Source organism: Lactuca saligna, chromosome 1 (genome assembly GCF_052625555.1).
Source record: "Lactuca saligna cultivar CGN05327 chromosome 1, ASM5262555v1, whole genome shotgun sequence".
Classification (NCBI taxonomy): Eukaryota; Viridiplantae; Streptophyta; class Magnoliopsida; order Asterales; family Asteraceae; genus Lactuca; species Lactuca saligna.
Genome location: NC_136417.1, coordinates 57,724,727 through 57,734,218, shown reverse-complemented (window position 1 = coordinate 57,734,218; position 9,492 = coordinate 57,724,727). Strand labels below are relative to the sequence as shown.

The following is a 9,492-nucleotide window of genomic DNA, read 5'->3' as shown; positions in this document are numbered from 1 at the left end:
ACGAAGGACTAAGGACTGGGTCCTTACCCTCGGTGGGAGTGATGACTTGAGAGTTGTAGGGTATAGTGATGCTAGCTTCCAGACTGATAGGGATACCTTTCGCTCTCAGTCGGGCTGGGTCTTTACCCTAAATGGAGGAGCAATTTCTTGGAAGAGTTCCAAGCAAGAGACAGTGGCAGATTCTACTTGTGAATCAGAGTATATTGCAGCTAGCGAGGCAGCAAAGGAGGCTTTATGGCTGAGGAACTTCATTGGAGACCTTGGAGTTGTACCAGCTATTAAAGAGCCGATGGAAATTTTCTGTGATAGTGAAAGTGCTGTTGCCTTAGCCAAGGAACCAAGGGATCACGGGAGATCCAAACACATCGACAGAAAATACCATTTCATCAGACATCGGATCGAAGAAGGACTCCTCGTGGCAAAGAGGGTATCATCAGATGAGAATCCGGCAGATCCCCTCACGAAGGGACTGACTCGGATTAAGCATCTCCAGCATGCTCGGAGCATAGGGCTGAAGGATGATGTTAGATTTAGTAGTTAGATAACCTCGAAATTTGTAAAGTGTAATTGACATTTGATGATGAATAAAAATGTTTTATTTATGAGTAAAGTGTTACTATCTCTTGTCGATCGTTTACTATATTTCTTTTGCATGTTTTGACTTCCAGAATAATTTTTTTTGGTATAACATATTATTCAAATCTCCACAGTCGGTCATATGTCGGAAGTAGGTATGAATCAAGACTGTCATGTTTGGTTGTAGAGGTCTGGGACAAGGCTACAACAATCATGAGTGCTCATAAGTTCTGAGCATTGGACTCAACCCACGCTCACTGGAATCACTTCATGGAATTCTATCTCGAGTGATCGTGAGACGGTAATATCATATAAGTCTTTAAACCTAGAGATATGATTTGTTACTTACAAGTTGGTTATGCATTGATTGTACGAAAAACGCATTGGTAACTCGATGTTATAAAATCGTGCTCTTGTGTGTAATTCAATGAGTAGTAGAACAAACATATGAGTCGAAGTTTATCTGTTCCTTCTTGGATTAGAAGCTGATATCTGGGCCCCTCGATGATTTCGTTTTGACCTATGTACCGGGCCCGGTCAGAACTAAATTGATGTGTTCAATGAAGTTCTTTGTCAAACAAATCGGAAATCGGGAAACAAATTGTTGGACAATAAGTAAGACATTGTTCCATGTATTTGTCCGACTGATATCTAGAACAGAGGATTATATGATCACTTATCTTAAATGGCGTACCATCATTTTCTCAGTTTCGAGAAACCTTGTAAAGAGCTACGATTGTCGATTGGTTCCTGAAGTCATACTTGCAGTAATAGTTATTAGACTTATCCAAGTGGGAGACTGTTGGATAAGGTGTCTAAGTCCATAACTATTTCTGGTATGTAGTTGACCCGACCCGGCATGGTCCATTTGGGTTGCATGGCACCATGCAATTGGATAGACTAAATGAGAGAAATAACACTTGGAGATTATTAATATATTATAAGTTCTAATATATTAATAATATTATTTGATTAGTTTGATCAAGAATTAATTTAGAATTAATTAAGTGATCAAAAGATAACTGATTAAATATATGGGTTGATTATGTAAATCATCCATATCTTGTATAGTGGGCTAAAAGGCTCCATGGACTATCAAGTTGGGTTCCACCCATAGGATGCTCCATGGATGCTCCATGGGAGTTACAAACCCATGGGTCATGGAAATGAAGAGTCATGACACATTAGGGTTTAACCCTAGATGTGTCAACACTATATAAGTAACATATTCTCCACCCAAAATCTGCTACACTAAGAATCAAGAGGGCTTGGCCGATTTTGAGAAGTGAGTATTCTCTCATAAGTTCTTCCAAGAGCATTTGGTGTTGTGTGAAGCATTTGAGGCATCACACTTGGGGTGCTAGGCTCACAAGGTTTCAAGGAACACAAACAACAACAAGGTAAGTTATTCTATCTATGCTTTATGTTAAAATTGTTCCCCATGTATGCTAGATAGGAATATAACCTTGGAATTCAACTTTGCATGACAATTAGACAAACATAGATCCAAGGTTATTAGGGTTGCATGTACACTTAGGAAGTGTTAGAATGCTCAAAACCCATCAATACTATCCCTCCCCGAAGGTATAGAAGATTTTGTAGTGTATTGCGATGCATCGAATCAAGGGCTTGGTTGTGTTCTTATGCAACGAGGGAAGGTTATTGCTTATAACTCCCGTCAGCTTAAGACACACGAAGTAAACTATACGACACACGATCTCGAGTTAGGATCAGTGGTATTTGCTTTAAAGATCTGGAGACACTACCTGTACGAAACGAAGAGTACTATTTACACCGACCACAAGAGCCTTCAACACATTTTCGATCAGAAGGAGCTCAACATGCGACAACGACGATGGGTCGAGTTACTCAATGATTACGAATGCGAGATTCGTTATCATCCTGGCAAGGCCAATGTAGTAGCTGACGCCCTCAGTCGAAAAGAATACACTGGTCGGAGAGTCAAATCTCTGAATATGACCATCCATTCCCACTTATCCACACAAATTAAAGAGGCTCAACCGGAAGCTTTACAACCCGAGCATGTGACGAGTGAATCCTTGAGAGGAATGGAAAAGAATCTAGAAATCAAGGGTGGCTGAGCCTATTATCTCATGGACCGTATCTGGACACCAAGACATGGTGGTTTCAGGGATGTGTTCATGACAAAAGTGCACAACACGAAGTATTCCGTTCACCCAGGTTCAGATAAAATGTATTTGGATCTTAAGAAACTGTACTGGTGGCCTAACATGAAAGAAGAGATTGCTACCTTTGTAACTAAATGTCTTACTTGCGCTAAGGTTAAGGTCGAGTACCAGAAACCTTTAGAATTACTACAACAACCAGAGATACCGGAATGGAAATAGGAACGGATCACTATGGATTTCATAACCAAGTTGCCCAAGACAACGGGTGGACTTGATACCATATGGGTCATCGTCGACAGATTGACCAAATCCGTGCATTTTCTACCAATCAGGGAGACTGACAAGATGGAAAGGCTTACAAGAACTTACATAAGGGAAATAGTACGATTGCATGGGGTTCCGATATCCATTATCTCCGATAGAGATAGTAGATTTACATCAAGGTTCTGGCAGTCACTACAAAGTTCCCTAGGGACTAGATTAGACATGAGTACAGCCTACCATCCACAAACAGACGAGCAAATTGAGAGAACGATACAAACTTTGGAAGATATGCTGAGAGCCTGTGTGATTGACTTTGGAAAGGCATGGGATATCCATTTACCTCTTGTCAAATTTTCATACAACAATAGTTATCATACGATCATAAAGATTGCTCCATTTGAAGCCCTCTATGGCCACAAGTGCAGATCCCCTCTGTGCTAGACCGAAGTTGGCGACACACAACTAGCTAAAGGACGAGATACTGAAAGCACTCTCACCGGTCCGGAAATCATACGAGAAACGACAGAGATCGTTCAAATTCGTGAACGGTTGAAAGCATCTAGAGACCGACAGAACAGCTACGCTGACCAACGGAGAAAACCTTTGGAATTCCAAGTAGGAGACCGGGTTCTATTGAAAGTCCCGCCATGGAAAGGCTTAATACGCTTTGGAAAGTGTGGAAAGATAAATCCAAGGTACATAGGGCCTTTCGAGATTCTCGCCAGAATCGGCCCTGTAGCTTACAAACTTAATCTACCACGTGAACTTAGTAACATACACCCAACCTTCCACATATCGAATTTGAAAAAGTGTCTGTCCGATGAGACTCTTGTTATCCCACTCGACGAGATCGAGATCAACGAGAGCCTCAACTTCATGGAAGAACCGGTAGAAGTCATGGACCGAGAGGTCAAACAAACAAAACAAAGTCGCATACCCATTGTGAAAGTCCGCTGGAACGCCAAGCGAGGACCTGAATTCACATGGGAACGCGAAGATCAGATTAAACAAAAGTAACTGCATCTTTTTCTCTGATTCACTTGTATCTTTCTTGCTTTAAATTTCGGGACGAAATTCCCTCTAATGGGTGGATGATGTGACAACCCGATATTTCAACTACATGTAAACGACCTAAAAAGTCAAGTATTGTAACCACGTTAGTTGTAATAAAATTAACTTCGAAAATAAAATATCCAAAAATCACTAATTAAATTACATATTATGTTAGATGTCATTAAACCGTGATCGTACGTAAAAAGAACGCCCAAATCCGACTTCTTATAAGAAAGTTAGGAATTTTTCAAGTTCGGCTTAACGGCAGACGGCTAAAAACTCGAATCAGAGATCGAGCGACTTTTGGTCAGAATGACCTAAACGAGAATCGAAGGTCTCAACAATGGTATTTCAGCAGTAAAAAGTCTGGCAAAAACCGACGTCAGATAAAGAAGTTATGAATTTCTAAATAAATTTTCTTACCGCGACCTTTTAAAAATAAATAATAAAAATAATTTCGGAATTTACCGACGGGATCTAAACGAAAGTTGTACAGTATGGTCTCACCTTCGCGTGGATATAAAGAACGTCGCAAACGGAGTTCGTATGAAGAAGATATGAATTTTTGAAGTTTATTAAATAATTAATATATTAAATTAATTAAAACCCTTGGTATTATCCGAAGGGGAGTCACCAGATAGGGCCGAGTTACGCACAACGTAACCCCCGTACGCCCAGTGTACGCAAGGCCTTGGCCTTGGATCGTCCACGTCGCGCCTGTGCGAGGCTATGCCCCGTCCCATCCGAGCTCCGAGGCAGTCGAGGACTCGGTCACGCATGAGACACGCGTACGCCCAGCGTACGAGGTCGGTTCCCAGCCCCTATAAAAGGGATGCGAGGGTTCTGGGAACATCACACCATTTCTCTCATTTCTCTTATGTTCTTGCCTCGTTTTCCATGCCCGTGCTACCCCGAAGCCCCAATCACTTTGCTCAAGTACCGAATGTCGTTTGTACCCCCGAGATTCCCGAGAATCCTGAGGAAATCCCATTTCTCGAGCCGAAATTCTGTTCGGTTTTCATCCCGCAACCTCCGATCTTACAAGTGAGTTCATACCCCTATAATTCACACTTTTAAATGTTTTATTAGTACTTTTACATGCCTTTAAGGGAGGGGGGGAATACAAGTAAAACACTCGGTTATTATCGTGTGTTATATAAACTTTCACTATACGCATTTTAACAAAGGAATCATATGTGATTTAAAACTATTATAAGGAAACTTTCATATGCAAATTATACCACAACAACATTTTATCTTTTGAAATAAGAAACGATTTATGTATTTATATAAATCATATACCTTGCTTATACTACAATTATGTGTGTCCGTTTTGGCACTACAAAAACTACACTTTTCATAACAAGTGAACATTTTCACTAAGGGTTTAGTATACAAACGAAACACACTTTTAGGAAACTATAATAGGTATAGTTTTACGAGAATACTACGAACTTTTACATACATGGAAATACTATTTCAAGAAGCTACTTTCATATACAATAACGAACGAACGTTTTCACACGTAAATATGTTTTCTACTAAGTTTTGTGAGACATTAACTTCACGTACGTTCGAGTACACATTTCAAGTCATGTATTATATACCAGAATCCCTTGGAGGGGGAGCATGGTCTTTGTGTATAGATCTATACGGGCTTGACAACCCGTGCCCTGACTGTTAGCTACAGTCCACCATTTGGGGTAACAAACGTCAGAACATTCCAACGCCTGAAGAACGTTGTGTATAGGCATTTCTAGTCAATAGCATGGTTATAAAACTCACATAACGTATTAAAAACACAATGATTTACGGGGTTTTTCAGATGTATTGGAAGTTTTATACGTACATACTTTTACTAGAAACAAACATTGGTCTTGAAAGAAGGCTACATTTATACTAGCAGAAAATATAGGATTTTCTAGGAACAAACAAACAAGAACAAAAACATTTCATTTTATACAAACATTATCATTAAATACTTATGAAGCTCACCAGCTTAACTGCTGATCTACTCTTCCAAAACTACTTGTATGTCCCAGGGATTCAGTAATTACATGTAAACAAACAGGTTTTGGAGAAGGGACACTGCGGTGCCAGTTTAATTTATACTTTGACATCATATTCTAATTGATTTTGAACATGTACTCTTTTAAACAATGTAAACTTTCAATTATATATATGATGGTTGTATTGCTTTCTTTACTATGTATTCATTTGTTACGTTACCACATGAAGTCATCTGCCCCTGAACGTTTCTGCCGTTCCGGTTTGGGGGTGTGACAATTATGACTAAGGATTTCGAGTATACCTTCATTTGCATGAAGGTGGCCGGTTGTTGTCGTATCCATAATCTATTCATTTTGACCCGGTTCGTAACGAAACATAGATGAAAACATTTGTGGCAGGGTAGTTGTTTGATGTTGCTGAAACCAAACCCAAGGAGATAGAAAAGTTGAAGGTTGTTGTCCTATGAAATTGGGTGAAGAGGAGACTATCACATGTACTTGAGGAGCAAATGAAGGAGATGGGCTTAATACTCCAATTTGTTGTCGGGTTGCTACACGATTGGCCCAAGAGTTTGAAGTGGAGCTGTTGGACTCACGTACATGCACTGATGATGGTATGAAGACCCAGCCATGGGAAGAAGAAGAATGTCTTGACAATGAGACTAAAGTCCACGGTTGTTGTTGTTGGCTTCATTGATGCGACTATTGTCAGTGGTCCTTATGCGGCTGGCGGCTATATTTCCGGCGGTATCCACGACAAAAGTTATTACTTCTACCAGCATAAAGAATAGTAGGAGAAGAAGAGTCTTTGGGATGAGATGGTACCGATGGAATGCAAATTTTATTGAAGTGGCTATGTTTCAAGGCTAGCATGGACAATGTTTCAGAAAATGTTGGGAACAGATTGTGATAACGAATCATGGTGGCAATGTTGTCGAACCGAGAAGGGAGATTGTTAATGGTGTAAATCACAACATGCTTACTGGATATTCTAGAGTTTATTTCCATGTTCTCGAGAAGATCCACAATATTCTATATTTTAATGCAATAGGATTGAACAGAGAGATCGCCTATGGAGATTGTACTGATTTCACTATCAAATTGCATGATTCTTGAGTCTTTATCATCATAGAAAAGCTTATGGACTTTGAGCCAAAGTTGACAAGTGGAAACATTTGTTTTGATGATATTGTCGACAATGTTTTGAGAAAGTGTCATGTAAATCCAGGTACGGACGCTGACATCCACCCTTTTCCATTGTGGATTGATGGAGGGAAGATTGGCAGCATCAATAGCTAGAATCTTTCTTAGAGCTCTCTAAATATCGATTACCAAATTGAAAATGTAGCAAAATCACATTCTTATTTATTCTAGTTTATACTTATTAAAAATCATTTGGAAAGTAAGTATTTTTTTATAAAATTATCTAACTTAAAGGGAAAATATTATCATTTTTTCATAAATACAACGTTTTTTCAATGTTTTTGTTTTTAATTAGAGCTTGATAAACGGTTAATTATATAGGGTAAAGAGGAAACAAAGAATAAACAAGAAATAAAAATCAAAGTTGTACAAAAACCAAAAGTGCAAATGCAAATAAAAATATTAATAGTGCAATTTGAAAGCATCTATATCAGAGCCAGGTTTCGATCCTGGGACCTGTGGGTTATGGGCCCACCACGCTTCCACTGCGCCACTCTGATTTCTTGTTAACATATTGAACAAATGAAATAAGACAATAACGTTTTCTAATTACTCTTTTTTAACTAACAGTATACACGTACATTAACACATACTTTTTTTTAAAGTTATCGAAGTTTATAACAACTTTTAGCAATGCGAAATTTCATCTTTATTTACAAAAGAATACAGTAGTTTTATTAGTAGGTTTGTTATTAGAAAAACATGAGAAGATATATAGACTATTGTTTTAACAAGGAAAACCCACTTTTTTACATAAATCTTGAATGAAATTCCATTGATTGACAAAAAAGTATCAGCAACTCAATTTCATTTGATATCTATGTAATGCATCGAGAAAGATAATAACTTTACAATATGAAAACATATGGGATCGGTTACAAACTAAACTCCAAACGAGAATTATGATTATGACTAAGGATTTCGAGTATACCTTCATTTGCATGAAGGTGATCGGTTGCTACCGTATCTATAATCTATTCATTTTGACCCGGTTCGTAACAAAACATAGATGAAATCATTCTGGGGGGGTAGTTGTTTGATGTTGCCGAAACCAATCCCAAGGAGATATAAAAGTTGAAGGTTGTTGTTCTATGAAATTTGGTAAAGAAGAGGCTATCACGTGTACTTGAGGAGCAAATCAAGGATTTGGGCCTAATATTCCATTTTGTTGTCGGGCTGCTACAAGATTGGCCCATGAGTTTTAAGTGGACATGTTGGACTCACGTACATGCACTGGCGATGATATGAAGGCCCACCCAAATGGCTAGGCAGAAGAAGAATTTCTTGAAAATGAGACTAAAGTCCACAGTTGTTGTTGGCTTCCTTGACGCGACTATTACTGGTGGTCCTTAGGTGGCTGGCGGCTATTGTTCCGACGGTCTCCACGAAAAAAATTATTATTTTTACTAGCATAAAGAATAGTAGTAGAAGAATAGTTTTTGGGATGAGATGGTACCGATGGAATCCAAATTTGACTGAAGTGGCTCTGCTTCAAGGCTAGCATGGACAAAGTTTCAGAAAATGTTGGGAACGGATTGTGATGACGAATCATGGTGGCAATGTTGTCGAACCGAGAAGAGAGACTGTTAGTGGTTTAAATCACAAGATGCTTACTGGATATTCTAGAGTTTATTTCCATGTTCTCGAGAAGCTCCACAATACTCTATATTTTAATCCAATAGGCTTGAACCGAGAGATTGCCTATGGAGATTGTACAGATTTCACTATCAAATTGCATGATTCTTGAGTTTTTATCGTAATAGAAAAGCTTCTGGACTTTGAGCCAAAGTTGACAAGTGGAAACTTTTGTTTTGAAGATATTGTTGACAATGTTTTGAGAAACTGTCATGTAAACCCAGCTCCGGACGATGATATCAACCTTTTTCCATTGAGGATCGGTGGAGGGAGGATTGGGAGCATCAAAGGCTAGTATATTTCTTAGAGCTCTCTAAATATCGATTACCAAATTAATAATGTAGCAAAATCACATTCTCATTTATTCTAGTTTATACTTGTTAAAAATCATTTCGAAAGTAAGTATTTTTTTTATAAAATTATCTAACTTAAAGGGAAAATATTATCATTTTTTCATAAAAACAACGTTTTTCTATGTTTTTGTTTTTAATTAGAGCTTGATAAAGCGGTTAATTGTATAGGGTAAAGAGGAAACAAAGAATAAACGATAAATAAAAATCAAAGTTGTACAAAAACCAAAAGTGCAAGTGCAAATAAAAACA

At 38.4% G+C, this 9,492-nt stretch overlaps 1 non-coding gene across 1 annotated transcript; it reads right to left on the bottom strand.

The window, feature by feature from the left end:
* Nucleotides 1–7,683: 7,683 nt before the first annotated feature.
* TRNAM-CAU (transfer RNA methionine (anticodon CAU)) lies at nucleotides 7,684–7,755 on the bottom strand. Its single transcript has one exon. It is a non-coding gene; the product is annotated as a tRNA-Met (tRNA).
* Between the last annotated feature and the right edge of the window lie 1,737 nt (nucleotides 7,756–9,492).